The following is a 22,021-nucleotide window of genomic DNA, read 5'->3' as shown; positions in this document are numbered from 1 at the left end:
GGGTTTTAATAGAATTAGTTCATTCACGCGAGACATTAGTGTTTGGTATTTTCGCTCTCAGCATAGAACACAAAAAATAACCTTAAATAGAGAAAAACATTTAATTACATCAAAGTGTTCAGTAAGAGGACCCAACATTTTACTCATCTGTTTTCTCTCACGATTAGATAGCGTACTTTGTAGTTAAATTAGAATCATAGAATATACATTTTGTTTATTTCAATTGCATGAGTTTCTACAAATGTTCCCTGAGATTTGATACTTGGTTTCTTACCGTTTTATATTACTTGATCGACTCGGTACACTTGTTGAAGAGTATTAGTCTACGAATACCCATCATTTTCAGGTTTTGGTTGGTGAAATGAAAATGATACTATAAAGCTGATAAAACAATTTTCCTTAAGGATTAAGAGAAGCATAAAACATTGAAAAGGACATCCAAACAAACAAAAGATATTATAAAGGCAATCAAGAAATGCCTATCTATCTTTTGTTGCAACTGTTGCAATTCTTATGTCCCATTTATTCATTATTTATAAATGATGCAACAAATTTTCATGAAATCCAAAACTCTAATGTTCATGACATTTTTAGAAAAATTGTTCTTGTAGAATGTATCCTAATTACATATTCTATTATTCTTACCCCTTTCCCATTTTTTTCTGTTATCAAAACAAGGACTATTGCACATACATCTCAAAGGACCCACCTAAATAAAGCCTCCTTGCCACATAAAGATACTCTCTAAATGGTGGGCTGTTCTTTCATAGCAGTTCTTCAAATTTTAAGTATCTGAATTGAAATTTTGATTCCTTCTGCACTACTGGCACAATCAACAATAAACCATGAACACACAATCACACAACAACCTTTTCAAAATATGACATCATCCATCCTAGTGCTAAGTTGAATACTTGAATTTATATCAAGATATTGATGAGATACCACAAAAAAGGATGCATTTGAAACTTATGCACAAACTGCATCCATGATGGTACAATCACGATCAGGACAATTCCAAGGGAAGCAACAAATATAAGAGATCTCCCAATCTCATAGTATCTTCTTGCTTCAGCAGAAGTTGTATTTATAGACCACTCACATATTTGGAGAATATATTTCAAAGCTATTGGATATAGCAGAAGACCAAGCACAAGCCCCTACAACAAAATTAGGCAACTTCAATTGATCTAGTTATACCATTAATAATAAATTCCTAACTTATGGACAAATACCTGAATTATAATGCTTATCTCACTTCTACTTATTTCATATTCTGCATTAACTAACTCTGATGACATCAATAATTCATGTAGTTGTTCAATCAATGTATTCACCCATTATTATGCACATACATACATATACGTAGGTCATCTAGGAACAATATCATGTTAAAAAGCACTAACCTTTTTAATAGTAAGCAACAACATGTCACCAAAATAGAGAACAATACCGGAAGTCACAAAAAATGTTTCCCCTATATCAGAGGGGGAAATATGATTATTAATAGAGCAGATAAATTAACCCCCCATCCCCATCCTCTCCCCAATCAACCCTGAAATTTTGATCCCATACCAGTTGTGACAAAAGTAAAATCCCAAACACCAGGAAGAAAAGGTGACTAAGACCAAAAGTGTAAAATAGAAATACCAATGGAAGCACAAGAGGGAAAAGTTCTGAGGAAAAGCTGAATTAGCTTCACAGATGCCAAGCCATGACAAAAGGCCCACATTAGCTTCAGTGTTGGGTGCAACCCTACGAAGGAAGAGGTAATGGAAGTTTAAGCAGAAGGTTCATTTGAAACCTATATTGATTTGGCTCCTCTAAAGTGAAAGGATAAAGTAGGTATCCTTAGTCATTAACAATATGTAATAGTATAACAGGAATGTTAGATTTGACAGTTAAAAAATTCTCCTAACAAATACATACCAATTTGAGACGTGGTAGAAAGGGTAGCAACAAAAATAAAAGCTTGAAAGAAAATGAAGCATAAGCTAAACCTCACACCCCAATGAAAAAGGGATAAAGGAGCATGACGTCAAGCAAAGGCGATAAGGAAAATAACACTGCAAGTGCTGGCAAATGTGGCTCTGTATTGCAATTTCAGATATTGAATCTCTATAATAAATTCAAATTTTACACATCACAAAATTGCAGAGTGTCCACCAACGGCGTCGCGGCGCTGAACGCCTCGTCCAATTCGGTGCTCTCCATGCCATCCCAGTCCTCGTAGTCGCTGTCACTATCGTTCCTCACACTGCTGTGCTCAGCCACCATCGACTCCTCCTCGAAAGGGGGCGTGTTACGCACGCACTCAAAAACTTATTTCATTGTATTTTTCACGCGTAATGCTAATTAGCAAGTGTATTAAGTCGCACAAGTAATATAAAATGGTAAGAACCGAGTAACAAATCACTGGGAACTTGTTTCATTCAGAAAATATACATTCAATGAGCTAACATTTGTATAAAGCAAGTAAATATAAAATGGGATTTTTGTCTACAGTCTAAGTAACTGCAAATTAATAATGGCTTAAAGTGAGAGGTAAAAATAGTTAAGTAAAACGTTGGGTCATTCTACTGAATCTACTTGATGTTTCTAGGTATTTTTCTCTATTTAATGTTGTTTTAGTGTTCTTATGCTTAAGAAACTACCCAAACCAACATCCCTTGAGTGAATGAGCCTAACTCTATTTAGACTTTGTCCTTGATCCCTCAACAAACTCAATCTAAATGAGTTGCATTAAGATTACGGCATAATATAAACTAAATCCCTGCACTTCGTCCCCAGACATACAGTTCTCTAGCCAGCTCTATCAGGTTCTAAGGATTAAAAACACTTTCCAATGCTAAAAATTCTAACTTTACACAAATGGATGATCAAGCCACAAGAATGCAAGAAATAAGCACAAATAAAAGCAATGAACACATAAAAGCAACTTTAAATAGATAGTAAAGAATATTACATCGAAGTTCAGTAGAAATCCCCAACAAGAGATTTAGCCTTCATTGCAAGTTAGCAACTTTCAGCACCAATAATAGATTTTTGGAAGAAAAACAAAGATTACAAATGGTGGGGATGTCTCCTCCACCTCTAGAACCCTAAAATCACTCCTAAAACTTAAACTTTCTTGGAGGCTAAGGCTTTGTCGTTCTAGCTTCTTCTCTTACTCTATTTTTTGTCTCTCCTCCTTTGAGTTTACACCAACTTCAGTGTTTTAAAGACTCCTTGATGTTTTAGATTATGATGGCTCGCTTAGCGCCATTTTCTCGCTAAGCACGAGTTAGTGAATTTTGGCTTAGCGAGCTGGACGCCCTGAGCGCGAGAAAAGACAAACGACTCATTGGGCGAGCTGACAGCGCGCTAGCTGTGGGCATCTGAGACTGATCCTCTTCTAGGGTTTTCCCAACACGCTAAGTGAGCTGAGTGTCTCACTTAGCGGATGTCACTCATTAAGCGCATATGCCTCGCTTAGTGAGATACCAGTTGCTACACCTTCTTCTTTAAGCATGAAACTGAAGTTGATTCACATTAATTAACAAAAATGAAAGCATTTACTGAGTAAAATCAAACTAAACATGAAAATATGTATAAATCCTACAAAAAGAACCATAAATTTGAGGAAAGATGCTAATTACATATCACCATTAAATACAAAAGTTAGTCGTAAATAACGACTGACAGTGCGCATCGAAGGAAACGACATCGTCGCGAGAGGAACGAAACCCTAGAAAGTGGGAAATATTGGGAAATTTGTGTTGTTAGGGTTGTGATGAGAGTGAGCTAAGACTAAAACCCTAGCACGGGAGGAACCATATTGGGATTAGTGGAGAAATTGAGGAAGATTATAGAGGAATTCGTAGAAAGGACCATGTGCTGGGTGAGAAGAAGGGAGAAAAGGTTCCTTCTCGTGTGTGCTGAAGAGAGGAGGAGTGAGTGACTGAAGGGTTTAGGTTGAATACCAAGAGTCTAGATAAGACCAGTGACATAATGACGGTGTTTTAATAAAATCTGTCGTAATTTTTATTACCAACACGCATTCTAAGGCGATTTTCAATAATCGTCTTAGAATGTGTGTCGTACAAGGCTTTTTCAGTAACATAATTACAAAAATGTCATCGGTTCATTTTGTAAGGCAGTTCTAAAAGAACTGTCGTAGAATAACTGTCGTAAAATCATTCATTTCTAGTAGTGCATCCACCTTGTTGTACTACTAAACTTTAATATATTTGTGGGTTTGTACGACCTGGAAAAGTGGAATTATGCAATTGTGATATGCATAACCAACGGTTGAAGTTTCAAATTGGCGATAAATGTAAGATATAGAAAATCAAGCTTACACATACAACAATAGAAGCCTCACCTTTCTATTATTTTGCCTGATCTCGGATTGAACTCATGCAGTAAAATATTTGTCTGTGTCCTTTCATAGAACTCAAAACCAACTTCTGGGGCTGCTACCACAAAAATTGCCTCATCATATCACTCAGCTTCCTATGAAACGTTACCGATTTGTTCATGAACTTCAGGTATTGTAGTATGCCATACTGGCAACAACTGCAAAAAGTTGTGGATTACATTAGGTTCATTGATCCAATTTCCCTTCATGATCCTTTCATCCATAAATTTGAAACCTTTAATGAAATACCAGAAACTACTAAAAAAAACTTATTTATCAAATAATTAAGCAAATTTTTTAGTTAATAAAAAATATTAAAAGCTAATAGAAGTATCTTATAAAAAATATCAATATTTAAGTCATTTTAGAATAATCAATTGTTGAGTATGTTACGTATATGTTGTATGATTGCCTAACTTTTTGAATAGTCTAACAATAAAATAATCTTTTTCAAACATCAAAATTGTAAGTTAAGAGAGGTCTTCATTACTAAGAGAGAGTCAAAGAGGGAAACAAATTATGAAACTACAAATTGTAATTAAAGATTATAGTAAGGAACACATATTCTAGATTGACTACAAATTTATATTTGTTTATTTCTAAATAAATAAAAATATTTTTGTTGTGTAATATATATTTTCCTTAAAAAATATTTCTTATAATTTAAAAATTCTGAAGCTATTAAAAATCATATATTATCAATATTTTCAAAATTGGATCGATAATTAAATTGGTTAAGGTACTAGTTATAGTTCAATCGTTGTTGAATTAGGATTCAATGGGTATTAATAAAATAATAATGATAGTAATAATACATAAAATAATGTTAAAAACTTAATATCATAGTTTTATTATACTAAAAACTAAAAACACATACAAAAATTCAAATAAAATATATTATAATACTAAGTCAAAGTCTCAACAATACACATCAACAATTATTTATTATAAAAAGTCTATATTTAGAATAAAAAAAACATATTTTAGTTTGATTTTTATATTTTTAAGAAGAAAAAAATTCAAAATGATGTTGTATCAAGAAATTTTTGTCAACACTCTATAAATCATTCTTTTTTAGGTTTTTAACCATTTTTTTAAATGATTTTTTTGGTTCTTTGATGGACTTTTTTGGGGGTCGATTTTATGATTTATTTGAACTAGTCACCTAACAAGAAAAAATTAATATTTTAACCATTGATGTAAACGATAATCTAATAATCTTAAAAATCCTTCTCATTGTGGGAGATATGTGAAGCTCTTCCGCACTAACTAGAGTTCTAGATGAAAACATAAGTTCACATCTTATCATAACCGATACAAACATGAGTTCACATCCTATATGGTATATAGGATTCACTAAAATTTATATTTTGAATATTGATATTAATACATTTATAGTTTAGAATAAATTATAATACTCCTGCGATTTTGTGAAATTATATAATTTTTCTTACTTTTTTAATATTTACAATAAAAGGTGTTTATGTAATACTTTTTAAATAATTAAGGGGTTAATGTAGTAGTAAAAAAATAGGAAGAACGTATGTAATTTCATGAAATCTTAAAGATATTAAATGTAATTTGTTGTATATTTTATTAATATGGTTAAATCTTTTGGCCTATTTCGATAAGATATAAGTCTAATCACATAATTGATCGCAAATCAATCTCTTGATTCAAGTGACTCACTCTGGACCAAAATTATGGCTGATATCCAACCTCTGATTGTGGCATTAGATTAATCATACTCAGCCTTTGATACAATATGGATCTTGTGTATTGTCACTATGTATTGCAAGTTTTGCAACACATGCAATGTACCAATCAGTGTTTTAAGAACCGAACTGATAGGAAGCACGATGATGCAGTAACCAGACCCAAAAGGAAAAGCAGTGCACCCTCATACCTGAAAGATTACATATGAGCCCTGCTGACGTGGCATTAGTGTCAGAACCTTGTCTGCCAATTCCCATTTCTATTTTACAATTCTGTTATGCCCTGTCTGCACAGAATTACAAATTCTGTTAGCAATATATCAGTATAAATAATAGCTCATTGTAATAAGGCAGATTATGAATGCAAATAACTATTTTTCTCACTTCTCTTCTTTGTTCTTGGGAGGAACTGGACCCTCGAAACCAGCTTTTATCCTTGTTCTTAGCACGGACGCTCCAACCACAATTTGGTGGACATACCAGTTCAGTTTGTTAAGAGAATCAGAAATATATCAGAATTAATTGGTGTCACTCCGTTGAACTGGGTGGTCTTCGGTTGAATTGGGATAAATATTTTATTGAATCATGTACTGCTTTTAAAAAAATAAAAAATATGAATTTTTTATGATTATCTTTAAGACATTGAATATTTGTTTGAATTTAAAACTTATTTATAAATTTGTATCGACATAAATATTAATTTATTTGGGATATTAAGTATTTTATAATGATAATTATATTAAATTTAGAGTATTTAAAAAGTAAATTGTTAGTTACTTGTTTTTTTATATTTTAAATATATACTGGATCATACCAATTCGATCAGTGAGACTCCGATTCGAACAATGATTCGTTTATCCAATGTCTCACTCTCACTCGGTTGGATGATCTTTCCTGTTCTAAAATAACTGGTACCAACCCTCCACCTGTGATCTCTTAACATATGAAATCTTTTGACAACAGATGAGTGATTTATGCTAAGTTCCCTACCAAACACCATACCTTGATTCAATGATATATACACCACCAGACTCCCCTCTCTAGATATGTTTCTTCCCAATATAGTATCATAATTTTATTGGATTCTTACTCAAACATGGAAATTTATACACCATTGTTTTTTTATTAAATAAAATTTACTAGAAATTATTAGTTTTTCTAAGTTTCACTTCTTATTTAATCATTCTAATTTATGATTTTGAAATTTTTAATAAATTTTAATGAATAATAAAAAATATGATAAAAAAATATATAAATACGTAGCTAATGCTCGTCTTTCAAAAATTACGTTAACTAAAAGTTCATCATTTTATCCAAAAAAAAAAAAAAAAAAGAGTGTTATGAGATTCATTAAAGCAAAAGTTGACAATTGGGAAAAGGATTTGCAACCCTTTCACCCACAGCAGGTTGTATTAACTGTAAGTTTGTAATGATGTCAACTTTATATTTAATATCCCTTCCAGTTTCCTCCCACAATCCCATCCTTGAAATTAGGTGTGTTAAGTAATTAGATAAAATATGTGTTTGTCCTCTCAAAATATATTAAAAGTTAATTTTAGTTTTTATAAAAAAAAAATGATATGCTTTTAGTTTTTTCATTAAAAAAGAATTGTAGTATTAGATCCTCATCAGTGACTAAAAACGCATATTATGTAAAAATGTAAGGAGTAAAAAATATATTTAATTTTTATAGAAACTAAAATTAAGTTTTCAAAAGATTTTGAATATAAAAAACATATTTTATCCAAAGTTAAATTTGTTTGAGGGTGTATTAAGTTTTCTAAATTTTAAGTATTTATATATGTTTTTGAAATATAGAAAATGCGATATTTTCACAAAGAACTTTGATTTATCAGCCAGTTCTTTTGGTTGAAACTTAAAAGTACCTTTTTGATTTATTAGGTACTACTTCGATTCTTTATGTTTTTATTAATTCCTGGTGTCTTTTTTCTATTCTTCTGATTAAAAATTTGTACGTCATTGAAAAATAGCATTACCTTTTCTAACTGTTGTGTTTTGACTGTTTTCTTGTTATTAATTGAAGAGACGGGAAAAGGAATAAAGAAGGGACACGAAACCAAAACAAGAGATTTAAGTCCTTCACTGTGAGCTGAGCTGAGTTTCATGTAATTCAATATTAACTAAACTTTAACAGAGATTGGTTCCAATAATACAGATATGAAACAACCCCCCCCCCCCCCATCCAACAATTCTGGTCAACGTACTTCTAAATCTAAATCTAAATATTAAAAGTTATATAAAATAAATGCATGAAATTAAATAATTGATGAATCTGGTCCCCGTCAAGAAATACAAACTCATTCTTGCCATTGATCAGCATATAAAGTCTACTATACATTATAATGTTCACAGCCACAAAATTTAGATTAGCATCCCTAAATTAGAGTCTAGAAGTGGATGTTTCAGCAATTAATATGTACCGATAATCTAGAAAGACAAGCAAAATAAATCGCTATTTAACATTGAATAACCCTTTGGACATTGCAATGTTAATGGTGCTAGTAGTACAAAACAATGTCTAAGAATACAAACATATAGTATGACGTGAATTTATTTCCAATTAGAAAGTAAACGACATTTATTAAGACACAAAATTCTATAAAGTCATATTACTCCTCGTGAAAGAAAAGATATCCATGTATCTGCAATAATCTTGCTCTAAGTATGTACTGTAACTAGTACTACAAAGCATATGCAGCATCCATCTGAAATACTACAGTTATCGAGAGTTTGGGAAACTTCAATGGACTAATTGTGTTCTTAAAGGCTTGATCAAGTGCTACTGTGGAAATATCTTGGCAAAAAATATCTGCCGTTGCAACCAAACAATCAACATTCCAAGCAATATAAAAAAGAATATGCCAAAACTTAAGAAAATAGATAAACCGTCCTAGAAGACATAGAAAAATTTACCAAACATGACACTATCGTTCTTATATATCAAACATCTTAACATTCATTTTTTTTTATCTCTTTCTATTATATTATATCACTTACTATATTTATATTTTTTTTTTCTTTTCCCTCTTTCTCACTCTTTGTGTCAAATAGCACACATTTGCATACTTGTGATAAATTAATTTTCTTTTTATAAAACAACATATAATCATAATGATTTCAATTAATAAAGACAGAACTTACATCTTACAAAAGTTTAAATTTCGATAATCTCTTATTAGTAAATAATATGTAGTATATACTTTTATAAACACTTTTTAAACCTTCAGATTTGTAGTGGCTCAAATTAATTCTCTTAAACTTTTCATTCTTTTAAAAAAAAACTAAAAAGATGAAATAAACAGAAAAGAATGCACTTCCTCTTCCTTGCAACTGCAACTACAACTTGTTAACAGAAAACAACCTCGAGGTTTGAGCCATTGATGCTTGTGTGTGCTAGTTTTTCCTCTTCACACCAGCCATGGGCCTCACCCATTCCCACACTCACCACACTCCCAAAATGCACAACCACAGAACAGGTAAACCAACTGTTGGAAAAATAATATAAAAATGAAAGAAAATAAATATGAAGAAGATGCATAGTCTTGAATTAAATAACAAAAGAACAATAGCAAAATAAATTTAATTGACATCACATAAATAATGCATTATATCATACAATGAACACAAGGAAAAATTAAATCAAGGGAAAGAATTAAATAGTCTGGGTTGAAACGCGTAAACGCTATCCTTAGAGAGAAAACGCTCCCACTGCACGGGTAAGAAATTCTGATTGCGTTCCTCTCCCAAGATACGACAATCCGTTGGTTCCGATCATGTGCAGCGAAAGGATCCCCAAACCTTATGAACACCAATGCTCTTACTCTCAAGAAATAAATTATTTTATAAAAAAAGAAATAGAAAATTTTGGGAGGAAGGGATGAGACTGTAGCTCTGTCATGTTATTAGAAAGGAAGGAAGAGAATATATAGGCACAGGTCACCTTAAGCAACAAACAAAATATGACCGTTGGAAATATGACCGTTAGAAACTAACCTACAGTTGTCAAAACAAATCTAACAAACTAGTTGACTCATTAAAACAAAATCTTAAGAAAATCTAAAATAAATATTTTATTTTATAAAATGGAATTAATATATATTTATAAATTTTAAATTAAAACACAAATATTTATCAACATTCCCCCACATAATTTAAAATTTTAAAATATATTTTCTGAAAGATAATTTGTATAAAAATATAAGAGAAAGAGCATGTGATATTGTATTTCGGTATAAGGAACCTTCCGGGTTTGAGCCTTATACCTAGTGTTTATGAACTTCCATCCGAGAAAAATGTAGTGACTTGATTGTCTTGAACTACATATTCTTTAACCGGACTTTAGTACACAACCCCTACAATATTGGCGTTCAATTAGGTTCTAATAAGTGGTAGCGCGTTACACGGCCTTGCGCTTGTATCTTGTTTTGTGAGTGTCACTTAGAGATTAGTCCATATCTCACAGTGACGGCCCCACCACCACACTCACTAGGTGAATCCTCAAAGAGTGGGTTGTGACCCCCACCCCTACAATAATTGTCATCGGATTCATTAAGAGGTATTTTTTTTTACCAAAAATACACATATATAAATACCTCAACCTTAATATTGTCACAATTTATAATACACCTCATCATAGGAATGAGAAACGGAACAGCTCCGTCAAATTTCATTTTGGTGTACTTTAGTCAACAAACAATTTCGTTGTTACCCGTTGAACTCCATTCATGGGATCACCAATCACACGGAGACGGGTGTCCATTGTTGTAACTAAATAATGGGCTTTAATCTCATTCGCCTCGACGACTCAAGTACTTGTTGACAAGTCAACCTTTTTGTAAGCGGATCCGTAATATTATTTTTTGACCTGACAAAGTCAAGAGAAATGACATCATAAGAAATCAAATTTCTTATAAACTTATGTCTTACTCTTAAGTGTCTTCTTTTTTCATTAAAATTTTTGCTAGTAACTTTAGATATAGCAACTTGACTATCACAATGCATTGGAATTAGAGGTATAGGCTTATTCAACAATGGTAGATCACATAACAAATTTTTAAGAAACTCAGCCTCACTAGTAGCAGTATCTAAAGCAATAATTTCTGCTTCCATAGTAGAACGTGAAATAATAGTTTGTTTAGTAGATTTCCATGATACTGCACCACCAGCTAAAGTAAAAATATAATCACTTGTTTTAGGCTTTGAGCAAAATCAGTCCACTCAGGAGGCAATTTTGAAATCATGAAAGCCACAAGCATAATGTCAAGCAAAACAATTCCTTTCAATTTCATGTCATAAACAATGTTTTCAAATTCATGGATCTGATTTGAAATAGATTTTTCATCAATCATTTGAAACTTAATCATTTTTTCACAAGAGTAACGACTTAAACATTTTTCAGCAGATCCATATTTCAATTCAAGTGTTTCCCATAACTCAATAGAAGTTTTGGTATGACAAAAAATCTTATATATGTTATCAGCCAAAGCACTTAAAATTCGTCCATGACATAAAATATCTTTATCAGAAACATCATACTTAATGGTTGCATCAGTTTGAACTATATCAGTAGAGAAAGTTGAAGTTTTAATTTCTCGTTTAGAAATCACAGAGTATAAATCCAATTCAGTAAGCCAGAATTTCATTTGTTGTTGCCAACAGAAAAAATTTTCACCCGTAAATTTTTCAGGCTTACTGGAAAGGGACTTAATCATATTCATGGTGGACATTTTGATAAAATAGAATGCTACTGCAGAAAAGACTATGCAAGAAGAAAGTGAAAAATAATTTTTCTCTCTAAGACTGTTGGAAAAATAATATAAAAATGAAAGAAAATAAATATAAAGAAGATGCACAGTCTTGAATTAAATAATAAAAGAACAATAGCAAAATAAATTTAATTGACTATCACATAAATAATGCATTATATCATACAATGAGTACAAGGAAAAATTAAATCAAGGGAAAGAATTAAATAGTCTGGGTTGAAGCGCGTAAACGCTATCCTTAGAGAGAAAACGCACCCACTGCACGGGGTAAGCAATTCTAATTGCGTTCCTCTCCCAAGATACGACAACCCGTTGGTTCCGATCGTGTGCAGCGAGAGAATCCCAAACCTTATGAACATCAATGCTCTTACTCTCAAAAATAAATTATTTTATAAGAAAAGAAATATAAAATTTTGAAAGAAAGGAATGAGACTGTTGAAAAGATTACCGTTAGAAACTAACCTACAGTTGTCAAAACAAATTTAACAAACTAGTTGACTCATTAAAACAAAATCTTGAAAAAATTTAAAATAAATATTTTATTTTATAAAATAGAATTAATATATATTTATAAATTTTAAATTAAAACACAAATATTTACCCACACCAGCTCCACGCACGCATGATCACAACGGGATTCATCAAAAACCCTTCCCTCGCCGCAAAACTTGTTCTTTCTTTCATTTCCTCACCCCATGAGCCTCTTGTCGAGTTCGCTCGCTATGTTTTCTACATGCACCACGCTTTTCACGATTTCTGCAACGACCCTTTTTTCTGGAACCCTCTGATCAGGTCCCACTCTCACGGGCGTGAGCCCAGAGGGGCCCTGGTTCTGCTTTGCTTGATGATTGAATATGGGGTGCGTTTGGATGGGTACTCGTTTTCGTTGGTTCTGAAGGCTTGTGCTAAAGTGGGTTTGGTTAGGGAGTGAGTGCAGGTTCATGGGTTGCTGTGGAAGATGAATTTTGGGTCTGATGTGTTTTTGCAGAATTGTTTGATTGTGTTGTTTGTTAGATGCGGTTGTGTGGAGCTTGCGCGCCAAGTGTTTGACAGAATGCCTGACCGGGATGTTGTTTCGTATAACTCGATGATCGTTGGGTATGTGAAGTGTGGGGCGGTTGAGAGGGCCCGCGAGTTGTTTGATGGCATGGAGGAGAGGAATTTGATTACTTGGAATTCGATGATCGGAGGGTATGTGAAGTGGGAAGAGGGGGTGGAGTTTGATAGATGGTTAAGCGAAATCGGGTGACGTTCTTGCAGCCACGCGGTTATTTGATGAAATGCCCAGGAGAGATGTTAATTCTTGTAATTCGATGATGGCTGGATATGTTCAGAATGGTTGTTGCATCGAGGCTTTGAAAATATTTTATGATATGAAAAGGTCAACAAATGTGGTGCCTGATGATACTACCTTGTTGATTGTTATTACAGCGTTTGCCCAATTAGGACATGTTGAAGATGGAGTTGTGGTACGTCATTATATAATGGAGAAGGGGTATTCTCTGAATGGTAAGCTTGGTGTTGCTCTAATTGACATGTATTCGAAGTGTGGTAGCATTGAGAATGCTATCTCAGTGTTTGAGAATGTTGAACAAAAATGTGTTGATCATTGGAGTGCTATGATCGGTGGTTTAGATATTCATGGAATGGATGAAATGACTTTCGAATTTCTCATGGAGATGGGAAGAATTTCTGTTATTCCTGATGATATCACATTCATTGGAGTATTGAGTGCTTGTAGGCATGCTGGCATGTTGAAGGAGGGACTAATATGTTTTGAGCTCATGCAGAAAGCATACAAGCTGGAACCTTAAGTGCAACACTATGGATGCATGGTGGACATGCTTAGTCGTGCAGGGCACGTTGAAGAAGCCAAGAAACTCATTGAGGAGATGCCTGTTGAACCCAATGATGTGATTTGGAAGACTCTACTCAGTGCTTGCCAAAATTATGAAAACTTATCTATAGGAGAGCCTGTAGGTCAGCAATTGACTCAGCTATATTCATGCAGTCCAAGTTCCTATGTGCTCCTGTCTAATATTTATGCCAGTTTGGGCATGTGGGACAATGTAAAGAGGGTTAGGACAGAAATGAAAGAAAAGCAATTAAAGAAAATTCCAGGTTGTAGTTGGATTGAACTAGGGGGAATTGTTCACCAGTTCTCTGTACAAGATAGGACACACTCTCAGGTTGCTGAGATTTATTCTTTGTTAAGTAGTTTGTAAATTCCTATTTTTGAAGCTCATCCATTGTATGAGTTTGGGAACTCGTGCAATGTGTATGAAATGTGGATTTCTTCTTAGAGCAGCCTAGTTCTGTAGATAAGCGGTCTGTGTAACCATTTGTTGGTTGCAAAATAGAATCGAGGGCAAACATAGTTGTATTAATTTTTTTTCTTTTCTTTTATCCCTGTTAACAAATTTAGCAGGTTCATATTTCTTATGGTTAATCTCCCATCTAAATACAAAGAAAATGCAGAGAAATGTTAGTAATAATGTAATGTATATTCTGTTTCCTAACATGTAGTGCTGACGCAGTAATTTTCCAAGACCAAGGTCTGTTCGGATATGGCTTATGCATCCGAAATAGTCATGGTGCTTTTGTTTTGGCAAAAACAGATTGTAGAATGGAATCCCCTGATGCATATGAAGCTGAAGCTCTTTCTTGGATAAAGGAGCTGAATTATCAACACGTAATAATAGAGCTCGACAGCAAGCACATGGTTGATAGTGTTCATAGCAACAATCTGAATCTATCTGACTGTGGAGTCGTATTGCAGAATTGTAGACAAATTCTTTCTCAAACCCTTTTTGAATTGTCTTAAAAAATAGTCTAACAAATGAAAGCAGAAAATCAAGAGAGGGAGAGAATTAATAGCAATAACACCTAGGGATAGCACTAGGACGGTTGTGGACCGGTCTGACTCTTTCCGTCTTGATTCCCAAGAAAGACCAGATGAATATGTAGGGGTGGGAAAACGGACCTAGGTCCATGGACTGACCCGCGCGGTCCGTGCGGGTTATAGATCAATTTTTTTAAACGGTCCATGGTTATGTCATATTTTTGGGTCCGCCCCGCTTAACCCGCGGATTATGCGGGTTTGACCCGCGGGGTCTGCGGGTTGCTCGGAGCCCGCATTTGGTTTAATTTGTGTGATCTTAACCTAATTATATTAGGTTTAATTTTTTTTTTCATTTTAATTTTTTTTTAAAATAATAGATAAAGAAATATATTAGATAAGATAAAGATATAAAGATAAAAATAAAAGATTTAAATTAAAAGATGATAAAGATAAAAAAGGATAAGATAAGAAAAATAAAAGATTAAGATAAAAAAGATAAATGATAACTTGCTAAAAATTTTCTTTTTTGATATTTTCTCGATTTTTTTCTTTTTTAATCTATCATTTTCATATCTGAAAGTCATAAATAATAAAAATATCAATTCTTATCATTTAAGCTAAAAATAATTGTTAAATAAATACTTTTAAAGATATTTCAATATATTTTTATTATAAAAAATAGCTCACATCATATTTAGTAGTTGTAGCAGGCTAAGAATATTTTTTCTCCTCGCGTGTGCTTAACAAATATCAAACTAGGCTTCTTGTTGACAATATATACTAAAAATTGGTTACTAGTACTTGATATGCAGGGTAAATAATATGTAATAATTATTGTCTTTTAATCACTTAACTTGATTTTATTCTAATATTTATTATTATTTCGAGTTTTAGGAAAAGAAGATGAAGATATGGAGATGGAGAAGGCTCAAACTACTTCAAATATGAAATCATTTGTTATTGGAGATGTTTAAATTTCATATTTTAGATTTATTGCTTGGATTTTCTTTTGTTAAGACATTATTTATTTTATTGATGTAATTGACTAATTATTGAGATTTTATTTACATTTGTATTGAACTTAATTTGATTGTATTATATTTTTATTAAAATTAAAATTCTTTTAAAACTAGGCCCGCGGATCGGCCCGTTTGACCCGCGGGGTTCGCGGGGCGGGGACGGACCAATTTATTTGATCCGTGTAAGAAACGGGGCGGATTGGACAGATCCGCTACCAATGCGGGCGGGCCTTACACGAGGCGGGCCGACCCGCTACCCACCCCTATGAATATGGGTTCCGTATAAAAGACGTGGCCTTAAAATTTTAATATTCATCCCTATTTTCACTGCATTTTATCGAATTCGGGGAAATCCATAGAATAATCTGTTATATTATTTTTTTAATTTTAATTTAGTTATATCTTTTTAAATAAATTATATATTAAATTATTTATTATATTCTAATTCAAACAATATCTAAAAAATAATGAATATAAAAAAAATTAAAGATAAAGAATTAAGAATTAAATTATATTTTTAGTTAAATGTATAGTTTTAAGTTTGTTATTCAATTATTATTATTATTATTTAAATTATTTAACTATTAAAGTAATTAATTTATATTTTTTAAAATTATAACAATGAAATAATTAGTATATATATGTTGTGACAAAAAATTATAAAAAAATATAATGGTAGCGGATATAGGTATAGTTAGATACATATCCCAGACTTTCTTTAAAAAAATTTAGGTAATACCTATACTCATACCTAGTAAAAGCGGGTATTCCTCGTTAAAGTAAGGATAGGTTCTAGGTAGTATCTACTAGAAGTGAACTGAATTTGTAGTTAATTGAATTAAAACTGAACTTAAAATAACTAAACTTTAAAAAAAAACTAAAGTAAACTTATTTTTTATTCTATTTAAAAAAATTGAGCTGTTATTAAAAATAGGTCAATGCATTTTAATTTTTTTATAAAATAAATAGTTAACTATTAACTTAACACTCTAACTCTAGCGTTCACATGATAGCACAAGGTAGGGATGTTTAAATCTAAACTGATTCAAAATAAAAATTGAAAATTGCTTAAAAAACCGAAAACCAAACCAAATTGATTTTTTTTTGGATTTGTTTGGATGATTTTTTTTTCTCAAACCAATTGATTCAGTTCTATTTGCAGTTGTGTTTTTGAGACTGATCCAAACCGAACCATATCGCAACACTTGTACTAACATTTATGTTACATTAGTGTTATGTATTTTATATGTGTATCATTTGAGTTTCAAAATTTTTATAATGTTATGTACACGAAACTTATATCATGCATACTACTTTCATTTTCATACGACTTTTTTAAGATATCTTTTGTTTAAAATAAATGAAAATTTTCATATTTTTATTGTAGAAGGTTTAGCATATTAATAAATTTCATAGATTGTTATCAACAATTTTTTAATGTAATTTTATTTAAAATATGAAAAGAAAGTATATAAATTGTAATGAAATAATATTTTAGTTAAAATAAAAAAAACCGAACCGAACCAAACTACAAAATGTTGGTTTGGTTTGGTTCGGATTTTATTTTAAATGAAAAATGAACCAAACCAGACCGCATATGTTTTTTAAGTTTGATTCGGGTGACTTTTTGATTAAAAAAAAATCGAATCAAATTGAGTCACGAACACCCCTAGCATGAGGCAGTGGGGCACGACGTGGTGACACACTCTCACTCAACGATGCAATGACACACTCTCACTCAACTCAACGATGTAGTGAGGCACATTCGTCGTTCACTCTGACTCAACCTTCGCTGCTCAAGGTTCACTCTCACTCGCATCTCGCACTCTAGCTCAAGTTTCAGTTCTCACTCTAAATCCCAAATCCATTTATGGGTTATTTGATTTTGATTGAACCATTGTGCTTATACAAACATCTACTAAGTTTATGGGTTAATAATTTGATTCATTTTTACAAGTGTTGTAAGAAGATTGTGGATGCGATGAAGGTGTTTAATGAAATGCCTAAGAGAATTGTTGTTTCTTGGAACTCAACTTGTCACTTACACATAATTTATCACACTTTCATAATCCCAAGACACCACGCTATCATACCTCATGCATCATATACATATCACAGAGTAATAATATTAATTATGTTCATATGACTAATCATCTCATTAAAACAGGCGTTTAAATTCATATATGTGTCACCGGAGTTTGAACTATACAATACACACAACTACTCAATTGTTTTCAAAATTATTTTAGCTCGTTGCTCCTCAAAGTTATTCAACTTGTCGGGTTCCCACAGTGGATCCCATTACAATACTCGTCATGCAAAAACTCATCGCCCTTAAAGGATCTTACAGTTGTGTGATTGTACAGTTCATAGTTCATAATTCAATACTATCACTTTACACTTCATAATAACATGTATAATCCCATTGAGAAACCTATTAATCCCATATTTGTTCACAACACATCTCTCATCACACCTTCTCACTTCTCATACATCATATATATATATATATATATATATATATATATATATATATATATATATATATATATATATATATCATACAATAGCAATATTCTAACATTTAAGGTATATAATCATTGACTTATTCATTCAGTTAATAACATAGAACATGTGATCACATCATGGGGAACAAATCCCTAAATCAATTTCAAGAAAACATGCAAGAATTCCAAAATTTCTAGGTTTCTAACATTCAAAGCCAAACACTCAATTAAACCATTTAATTCGCATCAAGGCATCAATTGACCCATCAAACATGAGCAATTCATAGTTATCATTGTACAGACAAAATTAAAACGCATAAAACACCACAAAATTAGCCCCAAATTGATCATCTAATGATCCCTACACATTTTCACTCTACCATTAATTGCAATAAACTCATCTTTTACCTCCAAACGGGCTCACATGTGTAGTCCGATAGTGTTAGCAACGTCTCTAGTGGTTTTCTAAGATTCCTCAAGCTTTTTTCTTGGTTACTCTGCTAGGGTTTCCAATCGTTAGAGAGAAGAAGAAAGGATTAGAGCCTTAATTTCACTAGGAAGATTCAACGGCTAATGAGTCTGAGATCGTAGTATTACTTAAATAGGTTTGGGTGTATGCGGGAAAAAAAAAAGTTTTGGGAGAGGAAGAAGGGAAAACAAATTTGGGAGGAAAAAAAAGCGTAGAAACGTATTGCAATTGTAAAAACTGATTTAGTTTGTCTCTATTTATAGGTAGGATACTTTGAGCTTATTATTTACTCTATTTTTTTTATAAAAATGAACTATATTTTACTCTTTTATTAAATAAATAATCAATTAAAACATTCCTTGATTTTCTAAAACATCATTTTAATCTATTTATTTTCTAATACTATGAAACCCTTATTTTAATTAACAAAAATTCATTTCTCATTTGTTTAATTTCTAAAAACTCTATTAATTTCTAGTCCACATGACTAATCATTAAGACTCAATTTCAACACCATATCTCACCCCAAAATATTTACTTAATTCAATTAATTATAAAAAAATCAAAATATATACTTAATAAATATCAATATATATTTATTTACCAAAAACTGAGGTGTTACACTACGTGTGGTGTGTGAATTTTTATACCTATGCATGTACCATTTACCTAATTATTGCTTTTAACTTGTTCTTCCTTCTTTTTCCTGGTGTAGTGGTTTTTCCTTGACCCCTTTTGGCCTTTATGTATAAGACTCTTTTGTTGTTCAATATTACTAGGATTAGTCTTTGAGTTTGATTTAAACAATGGCATGCAAGCTTACTATGTTGTCAAATATAAACTTCACTTTTACTGAGTGATAGATGTTGTGGAATTTAGAAAAATATAGTTTGCTATTATTTGTTTCTCTCTGTCCTTTGTTTTTCTTATAGCTGAAATCAGATGGATTCTTCATTACCGGAGATAGCAAAAGATTCAATTGCTAATACCTCATATGCCTCTACCACTAAAACTCCATTACCACATCATTCAAAAGCATCATCAAAGCGTAAAACTCGATCAATAGCATGGGACCATTTTAAAGAAGATTCCAATGAAGACTATAAGGTGGCATGCAATTATTGTGGTACCCTAATTAAGTTTAAAGGTGGACCATCTGCTATGAAGAATCATTTATTGAGATGCCCTGATAATCCAAATAAAGGACAAAAAGTGCAAAGATCAATTGCTTCTTCATCACAAATTCTAGAGGGGCAAGTGGGTGGTGGTGTTCACTCTTCACCAAGTTGTTTTAAATTTGACCAAGAGTTGTGCCGAAAGGAACTTGTGAAGATGTTCGTGATTGTCGAGCTTCCATTTCAGTTTTTGGATAATGAAGCATTCATCAAGTTTCTATTTGTCTTGCAACCACGATTTAGTGCCCCATCACATGCTACATTAACATGTGACACTTTTATAATCTTTGACGAGGAGAAGGAAAAGTTGAAGAAATTTATTTCCAAGCATTGAGGGAGGGTTTGTCTTACCACATATACACGGATATTAATCCAAAACTTCACTTACATGAGTTTGACTACTCACTTCATTAATAATAATTGTAAGTTACAAAAGAAAATTTTTAGCTTTTGTCAAATCACAAGACATTCTGGAGAGAATATGGAAAAAAATGTTGAAATATACTTGATTGAATGGGAGTTGAATTAGGTCTTTAGTGTAACTGTGGACAATGCTTCATCTAATGACCTCAGGATTCAATACTTAAAAAAGAGGTTCATGTTTCGGTACAATGTACTTTTGAAGGAGGATTACATCCATATGCAGTTGTGTACATATTTTGTGCTTGATTGTGAAGCATGGCCTGACACATGTAAAAAAAATTGTTTTAAGAATCCATGTTGCAGTCAAGTATATCAGATCCTCACCATCTAGATTGACTAAATTCAAGGGTTATGTTGAACATGAGAAAATTCTCTACAAGGGCCTCGTTTGCTTAAACGTGGAAACTAGGTGGAATTCAACTTACTTGATGTTGGAGGCAACTATCAAGTATCAAAAAGCATTTGACATGCTTGAAATGGAAGACAAAAAGTATGTTGATGATCTACAAAGGGGGCATGGTGTACCTTCAGAATTTGATTGGAATTAAGCTCGTCTACTCCTACCTTTTTTGAAGATGTTTTATGATGCAACGATGCAAAATTTGGGTTCTTACTATGTCACTAGTAATATATATAAAGGAAGTATTTGCAATTGGTAGGAAGATCCGCAAGTGTGAAAATCATAATGATTTTTACATAAGTTCAATGGCTACTCAAATAAGAGTTAAACATGACAAATATTGGGAAACACCAAACGGAATCAACATTTTGCTATTGATTGTCGTTGTCCTTGATCCTAGGTGTAAGGTGAAATATGTTAACCACTTTGATAACTACTTATTTAATGAAGATCAGGTAGATGAATTGAAATTGAAGTTGTCTTATAGTGTAAAATCACTTTATGAGCAGCACCAAGGTGTTGAGGAGGGCTCTTAAATTAACCAAGAAGTAGTATAGTTGGATGAAGAAGAAGACGATGATATCCATGGCATGAGTTTCTATTTACGAACAAGTGGGCATAAAATTGATGCAAAAACTGAGTTGGATAAATATTTGAATGAAGATTGTGAGCCTTTCATTAAGAAAATTAATATTGATATTTTAAACTGGTGGAAGGTAAATTCAACCAGATTTCCTATCTTGGGAAGTATGGCTTGAGAGTTCTAGTGATTCTTGTTTCTACTAATGAATAAAAATCTTCATTTAGTCCTGGATGAAGGATTCTTGAACCTTATCGAAGTTCCTTTACTCCTAGAGTGATGGAAGCATTGGTTTGCACACTGTAACATCACAATTTTCGTAAACTAATTTAAAAAGGATTATTATTTGTAAATAAATAGAGTTTTAGAAAAAAATGATGAGATTTTATAATTAAATAAATAAGGGAAAATAAATTTATTAATTAAAATAATGGTTTGAGAGAAAATAAAAAGGATATTTTATTATTCATTTGATGGAGAATAAAATAGAGTTTCTTTTTTTATAAAATAATAAAAATAAACAAATGGAGTAAATAATAGGTCATGAATACCCCTAGCTATAAATAGAAAAATGTTAGGTCAGTTTTGAGACTGACTCCTCAGCTGCCTCTTCCGCCTCTCAATTTCGTTTTCCCTTCTCAACCTCTTTTTTCTCGCAGACCACCAAACATGTTTTAAAAAAATGACGATCTCGGACATATTCACC

The 22,021-nt window shown here is 32.2% G+C and overlaps 1 pseudogene; it reads left to right on the top strand.

Annotated features, from left to right (window-relative positions):
• Nucleotides 1-12,513: 12,513 nt before the first annotated feature.
• Nucleotides 12,514-14,202, top strand: LOC114417417 (annotated as a pseudogene).
• Nucleotides 14,203-22,021: the final 7,819 nt, after the last annotated feature.

Source organism: Glycine soja, chromosome 1, assembly GCF_004193775.1.
Source record: "Glycine soja cultivar W05 chromosome 1, ASM419377v2, whole genome shotgun sequence".
In the NCBI taxonomy this organism is placed as follows: Eukaryota; Viridiplantae; Streptophyta; class Magnoliopsida; order Fabales; family Fabaceae; genus Glycine; species Glycine soja.
The sequence above is the reverse complement of the archived record's forward strand: the minus strand, read 5'-3'. Positions and strand labels throughout refer to the sequence as shown.